Source organism: Bombina bombina, chromosome 3 (genome assembly GCF_027579735.1).
Source record: "Bombina bombina isolate aBomBom1 chromosome 3, aBomBom1.pri, whole genome shotgun sequence".
Classification (NCBI taxonomy): Eukaryota; Metazoa; Chordata; class Amphibia; order Anura; family Bombinatoridae; genus Bombina; species Bombina bombina.
In genome coordinates, this window is record NC_069501.1 from 1134399643 (window position 1) to 1134419916 (window position 20274).

The following is a 20274-nucleotide window of genomic DNA, read 5'->3' on the forward strand; positions in this document are numbered from 1 at the left end:
AATAAGACACACGTGAATCTTCTACCCTCTAATGTCAAATGCATTCTACTGTTTCAGCAATTAGGTCTTACACTACAACAAGGAAAATAAAACTGATGCTAAAAGGTCCACAAACTCTTCCTTCAGCTTCCTGTTTATTCCTACAGTACTTTTATTGTGCAGAAACTCCTGGTGACTGCACAGATAACTTTACCTAATACTTGAGGCTTCCATAGCAGCTCAGAAATCCAAAAGCCATCACCTGCTAACCTGCTGTGTAGGGCAGAGCAAGTGTCACATCATGCTGCTGCTACATGTACTTAAAGGTACATGAAACCCACATTTTTTCTTTCATGATTTAGATAGAGAAAACTATTTTAAACAGCATTCCAATTTACTTCTATTATCTAATTTGCTTCATTCTTTAAATATTCTTTGTTGAAAAAATAGCAATGCACATGGGTGAGCCGATAACATGAGGAATCTATGAACTACCATAATCAGAAGCTACTTGGCATATTTAGATTTTCTGTTCAACAAAGGATATTAAGAGATTGAAGCAAATTGGATAATAGAAAGTTGTTTAAAATTGTGTGCTCTATCATGAGAGAAAAAAATGTTGGTTTCATGTCCCTTTAAATGTTCTAGGTAACTAAGGTCACGAGGTAGAGGCAGGACAGGGAGGAGGAAAACACAAAGAGAGTGCTATACACTGAGGAGGGGCAAGCAGAACAGGTACAAGATTTAAAAGTGATAAATCTATTATCTATCACATTAAGTGAAGAATAATTGGAAGTTCTCAAATTAGGTAATAATTTCGCCCCCTCCACTGACTTCAATGTTTTTGAAACATTAATTGATGTTAATAAGTTCATTCGCACACTCACCTTAAAAAAGTTTTACAATGCAGAAATCATTGAAAATGAGGTGGGGGAAACATTGGGTTGTATGGATAGAACAGTATTACATGACCATTTTCATGTAAAAGATGCAGTCGATTTTCTTTCACTTTATCAATTAGAGAGGGAAAGCAAACAGCTAGAAACTATTAAAAGCTCACATATAGGTTATAAGCCAAAGTCAATCTTTTACCCCATTCAAACTAGGGGGAATATATTGAAGCAATTCCATAGGAGGGTAGAGGAGGATCTAGTGAAATTGAAGGCCGAGAACAAACCCCATAGAAATAAACTTACAGCAAGAAAGAGAGCAGGTTTCAAAAACCTCACAGACAGAGAGGATGTCGTGATTAAGAACTCAGATAAAGGTGGTTCTATAGTGGTTATGGATAAATCCTTTTACATACATGAAGTTCTCAGACAACTACAGGATAGGGAGGTATATGATACACTTACCATAAAGTCCACAATACACTTTAAGAGAGAATCGAGGGGTCTTGTAGACGATGGACTGGAGCTGAGAGTAATGTATCTTATGACCTTTGAGTATTTATATGTAGATGAACCAGTGACACCAATATTTCATCACTTACCAAAGGTGCATAAATCCATTAATGATGTACAGAGATGCCCAATTGTTTCTGGGATTGGGTCCTTGTTTGAGAACCTCTCAAATTGGATTGAATCCCTGCTCCAGCCCATTGTGTGGAGGCTCCCATCTTTTCTAAAAGAAACAAAACACCTATTAAATTTAACCAATGACCTGATATGGATCAGTAAATACAGTTGGCTAACAATAGATGTGGTGGGCCTCTATTCAGCCATACTGCATACAGAAGCATTGATACTAGCTATATAATATGTGCTAAATTTGTTTAGAGATTATGATGACACTTTAAAAGAAGGCCTTTATATTGAGGACGCTCAAATTTTTGCTCACGCACAACTATTTTGAGTTTAATAATGTTTGTTATCTGCAGAGACGTGGGACAGCTATGGGGGGCAAAATTTGCCCCAGCTTTTACAAACCTCTATATGGGGTGGTGAGAGCTGTCCCACGCCTATGCAGATAATAGTCCTTATAGAGGTTCGGTTGTGGCATATAAGAGGTTCATAGATGACCTTCTGTTTGTATGGTCAGGGTCTCAAAGTGAACAATTTACTAACGATTTGAATTGCAACAAAGCAGGTCTTCAATTTACAGCAGTCTACAATAAAACTAAGGTATCGTATCTAGACATCAGTCTTGAAGGTGACAGCGATAATAATAGGATTGTTTCTTCCTTATATTTTAAACCCATCACTGCTAATGCCTTGCTCCATGCCAAAAGTTGTCACACTCGCCACATGAATTATGAAGCAGCGAAGGGTCAGTTCATAAGGATAAAATGGAACTGTTCGGAAGATAGTGACTTTTTGGCTGAGAGCAAGATACGATCTAATTTGAAAGCTTGAGGGTATCCAGAATGTCAGATCAAAAAGGCCTATATGGAGGTCCTAAGTATAACAAGGTTAGACCTACTGAAACTAAAAAATTCATAAAACTAAAGCACTCGATAAATAGAAAAGAATATCACTTTTGTCACTACATATTCCAATCAGTATAGGGATGTGTGTAACATTGTAAAGAAAAATCTTCCAATCTTGAAGGCAGATGAATTACTAAAATATGTGATGGACAAAGATTGTCGCTTTGTCTCTAAAAGAAATGTATCAATAGGTAACTTAGTCTCCCCCAGTGCACTAAGGAAACCCAAGAAAAAGAGTAGTTGGCTTACCTGCAAAGGTAGGTGTGGAGCATGGAGCTGTATAGCATGCAATCATACACAAATAAGCAAGGTGTTTCAATCACAATATACACAGAAGGTTTATAATTGTAATTACTGCACCAATTGTCGATCAGAATATGCCATATATATGATCGCGTGTACAATCTGTTGGGTACAATATATAGGATGTACCTCATAAGAGACTAGGGTTAAGATACGCGAACACCTAAATGACATAGAGAGAGCTCTTTATCTATGAGCATTAGAAAGATGTTAGATCATTTACATGGATGGTTATTGATTTAATTACCTCTAAACCAAGGGGTGGAAGTAGGATAAATGAGCTATTCAAGAAGGAAGCTTTGTGGATTTTCAAGTTGTATACACGTAGGCCACAAGGAATGAACATAGACGGTGATATAATAAACTTCTGGCAGTAACCAACCATGACTAACATTCCATGGGCCTGATAAGGCACTTAGGTTTATCTATGTAAGGTTGCAATTATCACTGTATCACATAGAAAAACATATGAGAAATATGCAGCAATTTATTTATAGTATACATGAAACAGCAAAATTGACTCCTTAAGGGTTTACCATTGATCTGCTCATTTAACTAATTATTATAAATGCAAGATTGTAAAAATACTGCAGTGCTTTGTGGGTGCTGAGCAACTTGGGTGAGCGGCGGGTTCTGCTACGGACCTGCAGTGCTTTGTGGGTGCTGAGCAAATACTTTAACTGTGTTTTTTTACCCCTTTAAACACATAGCTTTGCCACATCAATAGAGATTAAATTACATGCTGTAATGAATTAGAGTTTTTAATTTTATCACTATAATGACGCTCTAATGCAACATAAAAACACAACAACCATCTATAGACCCACATAAAAGAAAATGCTTTTTAGATAATGGGCTCCATTTACTAAGCTGCAATAGCAGCTTCAGAGCCTCAGTGTTTCAGGTTCACATGAGCGAGCCTGAAATGCTAGTTAAGTAGCAGTGGTTTTAACCTGATTTTAATCATCCTGATCAGATTGGATTAGGATGATTGACAGCCCCCTCTTGCGCACAATTGGCAGGGGGCAGCATTACACAAGCAGCGGATTGCTGCCTGCTGGTCCGCCCAACTGATAATAAATGGATCTAATTATGCCCTACCAAACAGATATCACATGCTAAAGGGGTGTATGCAGGCTATTACAAATGAATGCTAGGGTTTACATAATTATTTGTTCTTGCTTATATTCATGAACATATAACCCAGATACATTCATTTTTTGGGAGAATTTTTTTAACAGGTTTATCCCCTTTGATGCTGAGCTATTTTACACCTGTTTGCTGGAGCTGTTTTACATTTGGCGTTTTCTGCAATTACACGAAAATGTCATCTTTTTTCTGTGAGGTACCCACACAAATTATACCTTGTTTCTTTCAGCAGACCAATAGTTTTTAGTAAATGACTTTAGTTTGTAAAAACACCATAATATGGGAGAATACTACCATATGAAATTTATATTTTAAGGTGTACAGTGTAAATAACAACACAGGAGTTATTATTTCCTAAGTATTTTAAACACGTGGATTGGTCTTAAAAAGAGCTAAATTTTACATTTTGAATTGTGCTCGAGTGCTCGAGTGCACAACTTAAAGGGACATGAAACAATTTTTTTCTTTTATAATTTAGATAGACCATATCATTTTAAACAACTTTCCAATTTGCTTCTATTATCAAATTTGCTTCATTTTCTTAGTATCCTTTATTGAAAGAGCAGCAGTGCATTACTGGCAGCTAGCTGAACACATCAGGTTAGCCAATCAGATGTCCAGTTCATTTATTAAAATCAGGATACATTTTGCTTGCACAGAATACTTTTGTTTTTAAACACTCTTGAAAATGATGGTACTATCCGTTGAAATGCATTGAGCACAAATAAACCTACTTTTAAATACAATATTTTTGGATCCTGGTTTTTAATTAAGGAACTGGACATCTGATCTCTATCTTGTGAGTATATGTATTGAATCATCCACATACTTGGACATACTATGCCATTGTGAATATTTCTCCACAGAGAGTCGAGGACCTACTAATTTGTGGTGATTCTACGGCAGATCTCTACCAAAGTCACCTTCTGTATTCTGTTGTTAATCAGTGCCTCCATCTGTACATAAACATATACATTGCACCATCTCATAACCACACTCCTACCATTGCAGGGGCCCCCAAAGAGTGGGGCACTGGATGGGTACCCCTCTCAACCTGCCCAAAGGGTAGGAAGGTAATAAAGACCTTTTAAAAATGATCAGAACCCGCAGAATCAGCTGTTAGCAGGAAAGAAATGAAAACACCCCGCTGGTGTTGTTCTGTATGTCTAAGATTCTTTCAGGTGATCACCATTGCCGCAGTGATAAGCAGATAGCCACTTGGTCATGTGACATCTCCTTTAAAAGTGTGACCTATCCTCGGTCAAAAGAGGACTCGCTTGACCCTCTGTAGTGTTTGTTTTGGAGTGCTAGGGTCTGTTTAAAGCCATGCACACTGTAAAAGTCACAAAGTAATGTAAAAATGTAGGGGTATAAGAGATAATAAGAAAGGCATCTCCTCTATTGAAACTGAGGTCTCAAAAGCTTCAGCAAATAATGGAGCAAATAGGGGCTCTTAAAATGCTCCCTCACTCTTAATAAACACTGAGCAGCTATGGACTTAGGGAACGTGTTCATCTGAAAATCAGAGGGGGTTGAAGTGACCCCCTCATTTAAAGGAGAGCAATTTCCTCTTTCACATGAGGGGTCTTATACCCATCTTATTAAATCAGAGGGGGTAACCTAAATGCCAAGCCTCCTATACGCCTTAATTTTATAGTTTGATTTTCATGTGTTTATCTTCTTATTGATTGTTGATTGTAGTGACCATGTTAACACAGTGATTTAGATTGAATAACAAGAGTACTGCAGTACGTGGTGATGCTTTTTTCTGGGTTAACGATACATTTAATCAAGATAAGCTTTGAGAGTTTCTGAATTCCTCAATAATGATCAATATGATGGAATTTACAGTATCTGATAAAGAACATATGAGCACAATGCAAGACTGCAAATTTCACACTTATACAACATTGGACAGCTGTATTGAAAACTTTTGTTTGAGAAATGCATCCCTGATTAACACACAGCAGAAAAAAAATCATGTACAAATATTTATATTTAAAAAGAAATACTTTAAAAATGTATGAGATATAAAAAATAATCAGTATTAAGCCCACAGAAAAGGAAGGACCAGTGTTGATCATGAACACATATGACTGCATTATAGAGGGAAATTGAGAACCGTTGGATGAAAACTATTACAAAAAATAGAAGTAACCAACTCAGGAATACACAATGCAACTATAAAAATGAATCAAAAGATTTTCTAAGCACATACAAAAGGAATTAGAAAAAACAGGGGCCTTCCGACCCAAGCATGGGGACCTTTTATATCCATAAATAAATAAACCCATGCATACCAATAATAACAGGTATGAACACACTGACTGAAAAAATATCTGGCTTAGTGGAGAATACTCTTTCTTAAACCTTAAGTCATTAACAACCCAAGCTTTATACAAGACACCACTGACTTTCTCAAAAAACTCAAGCAAATAATAAAACTAGAAATGCCATACTAGAATCTTTACAGCAGCATTCCACACAAAGATTAAATTGATGCCTGTTTAGGTTTTCTCTCTTCCCACGGCTCAAACCAGACATAAAGTAATCTGTAAACATACAGAATTTATCCTGACCCATAATTAGTTCAGCTTTAATAATTCTATCTTTCTACAAACCATGGACACAGCTAAGGGTACCACAGTATGCAAACTACTTTATATCTTACTTAAAGGGACACTGAACCCATTTTTATTCTTTTGTGATTCAGATAGAGCATACAATTTTAAGCAACTTTCTAATTTACTCCTATTATCAATTTTTCTTCGTTCTCTTGCTATCTTTATTTGAAAAAGAAGGCATCTACGCTATTTTTTTTGTTCAGGATCCCAGACAGCTCTTGTTTATTGGTGGGTGAATTTATCCACCAATCAGCACGAACAACCCAGGTTGTTCACCAAAAATAGGCCGGCATCTAAACTTACAGTCTTGCTTTTCAAATAAAGATACCAAGAGAATGAAGAAAATTTGATAATAGGAGTAAATTAGAAAGTTGCTTAAAATTGCATGCTCTATCTGAATCACGAAAGAAAATTTTTGGATTCAGTGTCCCTTTAAGATATGAAACCCAAAAACGTATTTTCTGATTCAGACAGAGCATACATTTCAAAAAAGTTTCAAATTTACCTCTATTATCAAATTTGCTTTGTTCCCATGATATTCTTTTTAGAAGAGATACCTAGGTAGATGTCTGGAGCACTGCATGGTAGGACATAGTGCTGTCATCTAGTGCTCTTGCAAATGGATAATATTCTTGCAAAACTCCATATAGTACTCCAGAAATGGGCTGGCTCCTAAACTTTCATCCCTGCTTTTTAACAAAACATTCCAAGAGAACAAAGAAAAAATTATAATAGAAGTAAATTAGAAAGTTGTTTATAATTCCATGCTCTACATAAATCATGAAAGAAAAATTGTGGGGTTCATATCCCTTTAGAACAGAGGTTCCTAGCCACCCACCGTCACAAATCACAAACATATGCTATTTTTACATTGATTATATATTCATCGAATTGACAGAAGGGAAAAAAACTATTAGATTAGACAAGAAGATAAATCCTTTAATTCATTTCATCCATCAATAAAACTTTAAATTATTTTTTCTTCAGACTGTGACAGCATTCTGGATATAACAATAACCACCATAAATGGCGCACTGCACTCATCTGTGTAGAGGAAACCAGCAGACAGAAGCAGCTACCTCCATAGTTTCAGCGCCTACTCTAGTCACATTAAAGCCAAGCCACCAAATATCACAGAATTTGCCCTGGAAGCACAATAAGCAACTTCTTAAGCTTTGTTATGTCGCCATACATTTTGGTGACATCACCAGCACTCACATTGAAGTCTTGGGCATGCCACCCTCTAGGCCACAAACAATCAACAGCTTTTATTTATCGGATGATTGAAAACAGCTTTGGTTCATCAATCCAACTTTAAGACACACAGGTCATTCAGTACACTCTGGCCGTGAAGCACACAACAATAATGTGCTTGTGCATCAACGTGTTTAAGCATAAGTATGCTTCTTCTCCCCTGTTTGCTTTCTAATGCTGGCTACCGTCAGACTCTTTTACCTCAGAGCCCATCATGATTTTAGGACACCCCCTCCTCTCCCTGTACTCAGACCTCTGTAACGCTTTTTGTTTCTTTTGACCATTTGGTTTTTCAGGGTATAACCTGTCAATTTGATAATATTGATCAGCATTGCTTCAGACCTGAGGAAAAGAGGAAACTCTTGAAAGATTGTTTTGTACTAATTAATGTTAGTCAAATAAGAAGTATCACTACTTACTGCAATACTCTTTTTATTCGGGTGTCTTCTTATTGATTGAAATAGTTCTGAAACAGATTAGAAAAATGACCTGCAATTCTAGGTTTTTGTGTGTGAGTTTATTGATTTGAATTGATTAGAGCCCAGATATGCCAGGTGGGGTAAGTAAAAGGTATTTGACTCGTCATATCTTGGAAACGTTGTAAAATCAACCTGATTAAATTAAATGGGGAGGCATATATTGTGTAATCTTATTCTTTGTCAATCCAGAGTTAAATATACTAGAACATTGTTTATGCATGTGTCGTTAAAAATAATAAAGGTAAAGTTCTATTTGTAATGCCTGCATAGTATTGTTTTTCAATGCTAAACTGCTATAATGATAAAGTGATTTAATCTGAGAATTGATTATACTGTATAATATTATGTTAGAGGGATTGTGGAATAGTACTAAATACAATTTCACTTCATGACATATCTGAGATGGCATATTTGATTTGGCTTTACCGGTCAGCAAATTTACTGAAGGTCTTAGCATAATTTCAAGGACCTTGCTTAGCTGGTCTCTTGCTTAGCTGACTAGACAGTGCAGAATTAAAAATTAGCCTTGTTTGTTTATATGAGCAAACCTAAGACTTTTTTTTTTTGCTAGCTAAAATCTGTGACATGATGCTGTGTAACTCATCACAGCTAATATATCTACTACTAAGGCAATACTTCTTCAGCATTTGACCTCCACTGACCTACAACTGCAAGTCATGGAACTCATACATATAAAGCACAGTCATCTTCTCTAATATACAGTACTATGCAACAGCAGACTTACAACTTATGTACAATATTTAGCATACTTAAACTTTCAACTATTGACTTTTTTTGGGTTGATAACTTTTTTAATGGAACCTAAGAACTCTAAAACAGCTCCTATTGGCTCTTCATTTGATTCAAAGAGGTCACATTTCTGTCAAATACAGGTTAATGAGCTCCTCTCATTATGACCCCCCAAACCAAAATATTGTGGCAGAATTGGTCCCTGTGTATTATTTTCCAAAGAGAGAAAATATTTGGGGTATTTTCTACTGTAATCCAAAATCAGACAAAATAGTACAATGCTTATGAAACATTTTTGTTTCTAAATCACTTTTTACAATGCTCAATATTTACAAAAATATAAAGACAAAACAATCATTCTCACATTTAAAATCCTTATGAAATCATAAAAAACATAATAATGGTTCTAAAACCAAGCTTGCAAATTGATCATTTTGATGTTTATTACAATTTTTGAAAACTTTATTAGTGCTGGGAATTTTCATAACTTAAATGATGTCATCTTAAAATAAAAGACATTTACAGTTAATTGCTCAACTTCAACAAATCTGTTTTAACAGCATATAGACTAATGAACCAGTTCACAATGTTCCATATGTTGTGTTCCTGGTTATCAATCTGGTCTGTCAATGATGTCTGGCAGATGTCAGTGGTAAATATACTTTGCAACTTAATGCTTCAATAATTTTGAATCTGTTTTAGCATATTTTTTGCTTTATGCTAAGGTAAATATTAAGATTGAAGGCACATGTATAAATAAATAAGTAAATGTTCAAGGTGTGGAGAATCCCTATTCATCATTATTAGTATTTATTATATTTCAGAAAGTTAGTTTAATATTAATATACATATATATATATATATATATATATATATATATATATATATATATATATATATATATATATATATATATATATATATATATATATATATATATAAGAGAAAGAAAATGTATTGTGCACTGAGGTGTAGATAATTTTGTAAACTTATATTTGCTGCTTTTACAGAACAGTCTTGCAGCAATTTAAAACCATTTATCAACACATCAAAACAGTTTATGCTGAGATCTGAAAAGGTTGTGTCAATCTTATCTTAAATTATATTTACACAAAATATAAAAAAAAACACAAATTTCAGACAAAAGTCAGTATTTAGTGTGACCTCCTTTGGCTCTAAGCACACCTTGAACTCTTTTGGGGAGACTGTCCTGAGGATTACTGAAGTAATCTGGTATATTATACCATGCTTCTTTCAGCACTTCCCAGGGTTCTTCTTTAGATTTATGTGTTTTTTTTATTTTTTTCTCTGTCCAGGTGATCCCATACTGCCGCTATAATATTCAGGTAGGGACTCTGTAGAGGCCAGTCCTTGACTGTCAGTGTTTTATCAGTTGTTTTTCTCTCCAAATATGATTTTACTGCATTAGCAGTGTGCTTGGGTTTGTTATCATGCTAAAAAATAACACCATTCCCAATTAGGCGCTTTCCATAAAACCTGTCTGTACTTTCCAGCATTCATGATCCCATCAATTTGGACAATATTGCCAACACCACTGGTAGAAATGCATCCCCAAACCAGGACAGACCCTCCGCCATGTTTAGCTAAAGACCGCAAGCACTTATTCTTCCATCTCTCTCCAACTCTTCATCTCACATATTGGTGATGATTAGACCCAAAAATGTCAAACTTGAATTTGTCAGTCCATAATACTCTTTTCCACTCATCTTCATTCAAATTTTTGCGAGCTTCCACAAAGACCATTCCTAATCAAGCTTCTTCAGACTGTAGAAGGGTCAACTTGGCATCCAGATGAAGCTGCCTGATGCTGAGCCAGATCCTTGCTGGACTTCATCCGGTCTCTCAAAGAAGAAACTCTGTGAAACTTCTCATCAGATTTTGAAAGTTTTCTAGTCCTTGATCTCTCCTGATTCTTCAAATGTCTTTGTAACAGCTTGAATACCACATCTTGACTATCCAGTTTGTTTGCTGATTTTCCTTTGAGAGTGGCTTTGCTGATGCAAAAGTATGATTTTATGTCTCTCAAAGTCTGTGATCTTTGGCATTTTGAATGATGGAATTATGCGATTGAAAGTTGGTCTCATTAGCAAGCTTCCAATAAATTAAACTCATACCAAATGTGTATAAGTGTATATAATGCTCAAGCATGTCTTGCACAAACCTGGTGTAATAGACTTTTTTCACAGCAGTTATTTTGACATTAAATAGTAGGACAAATACAGGTGTTAGCAATTAAATTAATCAGGGTTCCATTCCATTTAGGTTTACGAGAGCCAGGTTCCTGCTATAGGGGAGGTCACACTAAATACTTGCCACTTTAGCTTATAGAAGCTGTTTTTTTAACACTGCATACACATATCCTGTATTTTGAGAAATAATGATATATGGTCATTATACCAATGCTAAAACAACGAATCTAATGGTGGCCTAAGACTGTTGCATAGTACTGTATATTAGAGAAGATGACTGGTAAGATTGACAAAAAAACAAGTGAATACAAATAGAATATGGATGGACTAGTAAGTCAACCTCCCTATAGACAATCCTATTGCATCCTCTGCAAAAAACTGCTCTAACTAACTTCCTCTTTCAGTCTGTCCCATTCACAAAGACGGCCACTCCCTTGAACTGATTTTAAGCTATCGATGCACTTTATCAAACATCATAAATACCTCTTTTGCTCTTTCTGACCATCATCTGCCTCACTCGCAACATCACATCACTCCCTGCAACTCTCCCTCCATCTACTCCTCACACCAAACTCCACAGAAGCATTAGGTCTCTAGATCAGCAACAGCTCTTAAACTCTTTCAAACCTTTGCTCTCTTGCATTTCCTCCTTTTCCTGTCCTGACCAATCTATCTGCCACTACAATTCCCCCCTTGGTCCTTGACAATTTTGCCCCTCCTACCATAGCTAGGAAGTCACACATTCATCCTCAGCCCTTGCATACACAGATGTTTTGGCACTGCTGAGCAACACTGAAGTCAGTGTTCAGCTGACTTTCTTCACTACATCTTGAACTCCTACTATCCTGCCCTTAACCTCTCTAAGCAAGATTACTTCTCTACTCTTATCTCTACTGTTTATTTCAGCCCAAAACATCTGTTCTCCACTTTCAATACTTTACTCCGTCCACCCCCACCTCCTATTTGTAATAGTCTGAATTACAAACTAAAGTTCATGCATAAATATATGTCTCAACAATCTCAAGAATGGTAATTCAAATAAGTGCATATATGAAGTTAGTTTTGTGCCACAATGTAACCTTGCCTTATAGGTAATTCCTGGGTTAACAGAGTGACTTAATATTGCCAGACTGTAATCCGCTGTGTTCCGGTGTAACTAAGAACACAGGGTGATTACTAGTGGCAAGTAAAAATAGAATTAAAGGTTCATACCTGACCAACCTCGCTAGATTATAAGGAAGTCCCAGAGAATTGTTTGTTGGCGGAGACCGCAACTCCGGCTTCAGTCTGTGTGAGAGAGATGCTGCTGACAGGAGCGGGCGGTAGCTGATGACGTATCCGCTGCTCCGTGCGTCTCTGTCAATGCAGCTTAAGAGGAAAGCCAAGCAGGAACTGACTGTGGTGGAACACAACTTAGCAAGGTTAGTAAGGTGTAGGTAGGAGTAAATTCAAAGGTCCGTAGGCTAGAAGTAAGTTGCTACAGGAATAGCTAACAGCTTCAATAATCCAGCAACTAACTAAGCAGGCTGTGATCATTTATAGGGAGGAGGTGGAGTCTGCTTAAAGGCACAGTGTAAGGGTAAAATGGAATTCCTTACACAGCCCCCCCCCCAAGGAAACCACAGCGAGGTTTCAAGGATGAGGTCTGTCCGGGTGCCGGCGATGGAACTGAGAGATCAACCTGGGAGCGGAAAGATTGGAGACAGGCTCCCATGAGTCTTCTTCCTGACCAAATCCCATCCAGCGAACTAGGTAGAACAACTGCCCACGAATAAGCCGAGAGTCTATGATACTGCGTACCTGGAACTCTTCTTGATCATCCGATGTCTGGATACCCGGGAGATGAGTGAGTGGCGGTACATCTGAATGACATGGCTTGATCAGAGATATATGAAAGGTAGGGTGCACCTTCATTGAAGGTGGAAGATCCAAAGTAACTGTTAGAGGATTTAAGATGGAAGAGATGATGAATGGTCCAATGAAAGTACGACCAAGCTTCTTGCATGGGTAATGTAATCTCAAGTTCTTGGTAGATAACCAAACTCGTTGTCCTACTGTGTAGTTAGGTCCGGGTCTACGTCTCAAATTGTAATATTTACTTTGCGTAGCTTGGGAATCAAGAATATGTGTCTTCACTGATGTAAAAACTCGAGAGATATCATTTATGGTGTCATTAACCTGACGGCAAGGTGTATCTATTTTAGGGAGAAGGTCCGAGCAAGCATGTAACCCGTAATTGATAAAGAAAGGAGTGTATCCAGTTGAAGTATTCACATGGTTGTTATGAGCGAATTCCGCTAAATGGAGATAATCTGCCCATGTATGTTGTTCTTGAGAGCAATAACAGCGTAAATATTGTTCAATGCTTTGATTCACTCTTTCAGTTTGTCCGTTGGACTGTGGGTGGAAGGAAGTTGTGAGGCATTGTTCTATATGGAGAGATTTACAGAGATACCTCCAAAACCTGGACATGAACTGTGTTCCACGATCACTTACAACAGACTTGGGAATACCATGCAGCCTTACGATTTCTTTGAGGAATAGGTCAGCAGTAATTTTGGAGGTAGGTAAAGCGGTAGTGGGAATAAAATGAGCCATTTTGGAGAAGAGGTCTGTTACAACAAGGATGGTATTGAATCCATTAGATCTAGGGAGATCTACTATAAAATCCATGGAAATCTTCTCCCACGGTTTTTCAGGTACTGGTAAGGGTTGTAAGAACCCAAAGGGTCGCTGTTTAGCATGTTTGGAAGTGGCACAAATGACACAGTCGGATAAATGGTTACAAACAGATTGTCTGAGACCTGGCCACCAATAGAATCGGTGAAGTAGTTCTGTGGTTTTGTCCACCCCCATATGTCCTGCTAGGGGCGAGTCATGGACCTGTTGTAGTAAAGTTTGGCGTAGATTAGGAGGTATATACAACTTGTTCTCTTTATAGTATAGCCCGTCAGCATGTAAGGTGAGTTCATCTAGAGGAATCTCAGTATTAGCAATTTGATCTGCTTTTATCTGAGTAGTAACTAATCCAACGAAACATTCTTGCGGGATGACTGTAGATGGCGGATTTTCTGGGTACCGGTTGATAGGCAATCGGGAGAGAGCATCTGCTTTTCCGTTCTTATCTCCTGGTCTATAAGAGATGTTGTAACGGAACCTCGAGAAGTAAAGGCCCTAGCGCAGTTGTCTTGAGGATAGAGTCTTATTAGTTTGAAGATACTGCAAGTTTTTGTGGTCGGTAAATATGACGATAGGATGTACGGTACCTTCCAGAAGATGTCGCCAGTGGTCAAACGAACTTTTAATCGCTAGTAACTCCTTTTCTCCTACAGGGTAGTTCCTCTCTGCTGGTTGAAGGACTCTGGAGTAGTAGGCGACTGGATGGAGAGGTTCCTTACAAGAGGGCCTTTGGGATAGGATAGCCCCTATAGCATATTCCGAGGCATCGACCTCAGAACAAACTGGTGATTTAGGTCAGGATATCTCAGAATGGGTTCTGAGGAGAACTTTTGTTTTAAGAAGTCAAAAGCTTCTTGAGCTTGGGGAGTCCAGGAGAAGTTGGAGTGCAACTTAGTGAGATCTGTAAGTGGTTTACAGATAGCAGCGAATCCTGGGATAAACTTCCTATAAAAGTTAGAGAATCCAAGGAAGCGCTGGACATCTTTCCTGGAGGAGGGAGTGGGCCACTCAAGTATAGCACGAACCTTCGTTTTATCCATAGATACACCCAGTTCCGTGATATTGTAACCCAGAAAGGTTATCTTTTTTTGCTTCAAATATGCACTTTTCAGGTTTTGCATAAAGTTTATTGTGCCTTAACTTGAGCAAAACTTCCTTGACATGATTTCTGTGTTGGATCAAATCAGAGGAGTAGATCAGAATGTCATCTAAATAAACTATGACATAAACATCCAGCATGTCCCTGAAGATGTCATTTATAAAACATTGAAATGTATCTGGGGCATTACACAGACCGAATGGCATTACAGTATATTCATAAAGACCGTATCTAGTCCTGAATGCTGTAAGCCATTCGTCCCCAGCTCTTATTCTGATTAGATTGTAAGCTCCTCTGAGATCCAATTTAGTGAAAAACGAGGAACCACGTAATCTTTCTATTAATTCCGGGATTAATGGAAGTGGATATCTATTTTTCCGAGTGCGTTTGTTCAACTCTCTGTAGTCTATTATAGGCCTGAGTGTACCATCTTTATTGGTCACAAAAAACATGCCTGCCCCAGCGGGGGAGGTACTAGGTCTAATAAACCCCTTTTTAAGATTGTTGTCAATGTAAACCTTTAAATGCTCTAGTTCTGGTTTAGAGAGGGGGTAAAGGTGTCCAAAGGGTATGGACACCCCTGGAAGCAGATCTATGGGGCAATCGTAGGCCCTATGAGGCGGAAGAGATTCTGCTTCAGTCTTATCGAATACATCTCGGTATTCATGATATTCTAAGGGTATGAGGTGTTCACTACTAGTTACAGAGATGAGAATAGGGCTGTTAGACAACTGTGCTCTCCCTACTTGATCTGGGAAAGAAATGGTTAAGTGTGCCCAATCTATGTTTGGGTTGTGGATCCTCAACCAATTTATGCCAAGGATTACCCTGAACATAGGGGAAGAAATAACATCTAGTGATAACCTATGAGAGTTATGGTTGTCTAAGTGTATAGTCAAGGGTATTGTCTGGTGTGTGAGAGGCCCACTAGATAGGATACTACCATCAATGACTTTGACAGAGACTGGAGTTTGCTTTGAAATCAAAGGAATTTTATTATTCAACACAAATTTCATGTCAATAAAGTTTCCGCAGGATAAGGTATCAATTAGAGCTGTCGTCTGGATCTTGCATGAGTCCCACTGTAAAATAACAGGAACTGTGAGATAAGAGGTAGAAACAAGCTTAGAAAAAAAACTAAGTTGAGGTTGTGTATTCTTACCTAGTTTTTGTTTAGCCAATTGGGGGCAGTCCTTTACCTCATGTTTGGGTGATGCACAATATAGGCATAAGTTTAAATTCTTCCTTCTTGTTTTCTCCTGTGTGGATAGAGGGCCTTTTATGAACCCTATCTCCATAGGTTGTGGCAGGTCCTTTGCAGCTGTAGTAGGTAACACAGACAGCCTCTTTGTAACACCCATTCTCTCACTACGTCTCTCTCTGAGACGCCTGTCTATAGAGATAGCCACTGTATAGAATTCTTCCAGCGTCTCAGGTATGCCAATGCGTGATATTTCGTACTTAAGCTCTTCACTTAACCCCAGACGAAATTGATTTTTGAGAGATATCTCATTCCACATAGCATCTCTTGCAAAAATCTTAAATTGAGTGATATAGGTTTCAACAGGGTTTTTGGACTGTTTTAGAGCACGCAAATTATTTTCTGAAGATATCTGTTTGTAAGGATCATCATAAAGAGTTGACATCTCAGAAAAAAAAGCTTCTAGAGATCCCAAGATAGGGTCTTCATTTTCAAAGAAGGCATCTGCCCAAGCCCTTGGCTCTCCTCTAAGGTAAGAGATTACAGTTAGTACTCTGGTTCTTTCTGTGGCATAGGTTTTGGGTTTAAGTTGGAACATGAGTAAGCAGGAATTCCTGAATTCTCTAAACTGTGCTCTATTACCAGAGAACCTTTCAGGAGTTGACACAGCAGGTTCAGGTGCATGTTCTGTTGCAGCTGGTTTGGCTGCTAATGTTTCTCTAAGGCAGGCTTTCAATGCCTGATTCTCTACTTGCAATTCACAGAAGGAGTTTGTTAAATGATCAACTCTATCAGACAAACTTTTTAAATGGTCTGCCATAGTGCATGGCTCCATTACCAAATATGTGATTAACCGGTCCTGAGTGTTATGTTTAAGTATGAACTAGTACCCTTGTTTTTATGTAGGACCACTCAGTCTCACACCTTACCTCGGGTTCACTAAGATCTAACTTGTGGAACCCTGTTATGCTCATAGATCTGAGGGTCACTACTGTAGGATACAGTGTGAAGATGGTATACAAGAGAAATGGAATGAGCTAAACCACAATATAGTATGTAATGTAGGATAACTCCAATTCCAAAGTTTAGAGAGAATCAAAAACGTATTCACTTTCCAAGTTAGTTGCAGACTCGCATCACAGACATATAAAATATTTACATAGCTTGCACACACACACACACTCTTTAGTTATAGTTGTGCAAGGTAGGTTCACAGGTCATTTACAGCCGGATATAAGATATGCAGTAATAAGTAGTTGCTGAGTTAAAGTCAGTTTAAGCACATAAAGTACATCAGTGGTTAATGCCAGAGGGAGCAGTACCTTGAAGCATAATGTTAGATATGCAGAAGTCACTATGCAAGTAAATGTAATGAACCACAAACAGAAGAAATGATATCAAAGTTAGTACATGAAATAAGCTGGTTAATAGCTTGGTATGGCAGGTAAACTTGATTACTTGAGGCAAAGCAGAAACAAATGACATGAGAGGCAAGATATCCTTATTTGTACATTGGTAATACAGACCGGTAAATCCTGATGGTAGAATATACAAACCGGCTTCCCAATTAGTATCCTCAGCGTGGAGCAGAGCGGTATTACCGAAGAGGTAACGCAGACAGCGTGTGCTGAGATTCAGTGAGTGTGTGTGGCAGCTGCGGTTTCACACAGAGACAAGTCGGGCGTGACGTCACACGCCAACGGAACAGCATGCGAGTGTACAGGATGCAAGCAGCAGCGTGAGAGACAGTATCAGAGGTGAGGTGCTGCAATTCCACAAGTCTTGAGAAACTGGAAATTAGTATCAGTAGAAGGAAATCCCAACTTAGACAGGAGGGAATAGCTGGGTGTGTAGCGTTCAGGAACAGTGAGTGACTGAACAAATTACCAAGCAACGTTCAACACTAGGTGGAGCCTTAAATAGCAGTATGGTAATTAGAAGTTAAAGGTACAGAATGGTAAAACCCTGACAGAACTCCCCCCTCAAGGAGCCGCTCCGCGGATCAAGGACCAGGACGGTCAGGATTCCTCCGGTGGTACAAAGAGAGAAGTTGGGGGGCAGAGAAGTTAGAGGACGGCTCCCACGAATCCTCCTCAGGAGCATAGCCCTTCCATCTTACCAAGTACTGGAGCTGATCATGAAGGTATCTGGAGTCCAAGATAGAATCAATTTCATATTCGACATCATCATTCACTTGAGGAACAACAGAAGAACCCTGTAGGTTACCCCTGACCAAGGAGTAGGGCTTTAACAAGGACACATGAAACGTTGGATGTATCTTCAGAGTAGGTGGTAATTGAAGAGTCACAGCATTAGGATTGATCACTTTAATAATCTCATATGGTCCCAAATATAAAGCACCTAATTTTTTACTAGGGATCTTCAAACGTAGGTTTTTTGTACGAAGCCAGACCTTGTCGCCAACAGCATAATCCAGAGTTTTAGATCTGCGTAAATCATAATGATGTTTCTGGGTGGTTTGTGCCTCCTGTAGAACTGTTTTTAAAGAGGCAAAACCATTAGCAATTGAATTGACTGTATCGTTTACCATTGGTAGTGTAGAATCAGAAGTACAGGTAGGATGGTATGTTGGATGAAACCCATAGTTGACGTAAAATGATGTGGTTCTCATAGAGGAGTGTAGTGAGTTGTTATGAGCAAATTCGGCAGTGGCCAGAAGTGAGTGCCAATTATCTTGTTCCAAGGTACAGTAGCAGCGGAGATACTGCTCAAGTGACTGATTAGTTCTCTCCGTCTGCCCATTCGTCTGGGGATGATAGGCTGAGCTAAGTCTTCTACAGATATTGAGGGTACGACATAGCTGGGTCCAAAACCTAGATGTGAATTGTGACCCCCTATCCGTAGTGACAGATTTGGGCAATCCATGAAGTTTCACTATGTTGTTTAGGAATAAAGAGGCTGTTTCTGAAGCCGTTGGAAGACCCCTGTGGGGGATGAAATGAGCCATTTTAGAAAACAAATCAACCACTACTAATATGGTGTTGTAATTTGATGAAGTTGGTAAGTCCACTATGGGATTGGAAGAGAAAGAAGGTATCCATAAGGGCGATTATGTGGGTGTTTCTTGGTGGTACATGTGGGACAGCTTTGTACGTATCGAGTGACTGTGTCCACCATTTTGGGCCACCAATAATCTCTCTTCAATAAATGCAAAGTCTTATGGACCCCAGGATGACCTGCTAGGAGTGAGTCATGAGCATAACCAACAATCTCTTCTCTGAGAACTTCAGGTATATACAGTAGACTCTCATGGTAGTACAAACCATCCGGATGTTTGCTTAAACATAGTTGCTGTAAAGAAGAGTCCTGTGACAGATGTTGTTTTAAGGTGGTTTTGAAGCCTGTATTCTATCTGAGGGTATGATAGATTCTGGTGTTTCTATATGCAAAGGTTTCGGATCCTTTCGAGAAAGAGAGTCTGCCTTGAGATTTTTGGAGCCGGGTCTATATGTTATGATATAATCAAATCGTGAAAAGAAAAGACTCCACCTGACTTGACGTGAAGTCAAGGTTTTGTTGGATCTCAAAAATTCAAGATTCCGATGGTCAGTGTATATCAGAATAGGGTGTTGTGTTCCTTCCAGAAGATGTCTCCAGAACTCTAGAGCGGATTTGATAGCAAGAAGCTCCTTATCACCAATACCATAATTCATTTCTGCAGAGGTCATTACTCTGGAGGATATTGGGTGAAGAGGTTCCGTAGGAGACTTTCTTTGAGAAAGAATTGCCCCAAGAGCATACTCGGAAGCATCAACCTCCAGGGTATATTGACAACTGGGATCTGGAAACTGTAGAATCGGAGCTGTAATACATTTCTGTTTAAGGCTAATGAAAGAATCTTCTGCTGACTGATTCCAAACAAATTTTATATGTTTACGTGTTAAGTAAGTCAGTGGTCGAACAATATGTGAAAACCCTTTAATGAATTTGCGATAAAAGTTTGCAAACCCTAAAAATCTCTGGATTTCTTTCTTATTACGGGGAACAGGCCAATTGGTTACAGCGTCCACCTTGTTAGATTCCATGGAGATACCTAAAGGTGATATGTTGTATCCTAAAAAGGAAATCGTATCTGTGTTGAATATACACTTTTCAAGC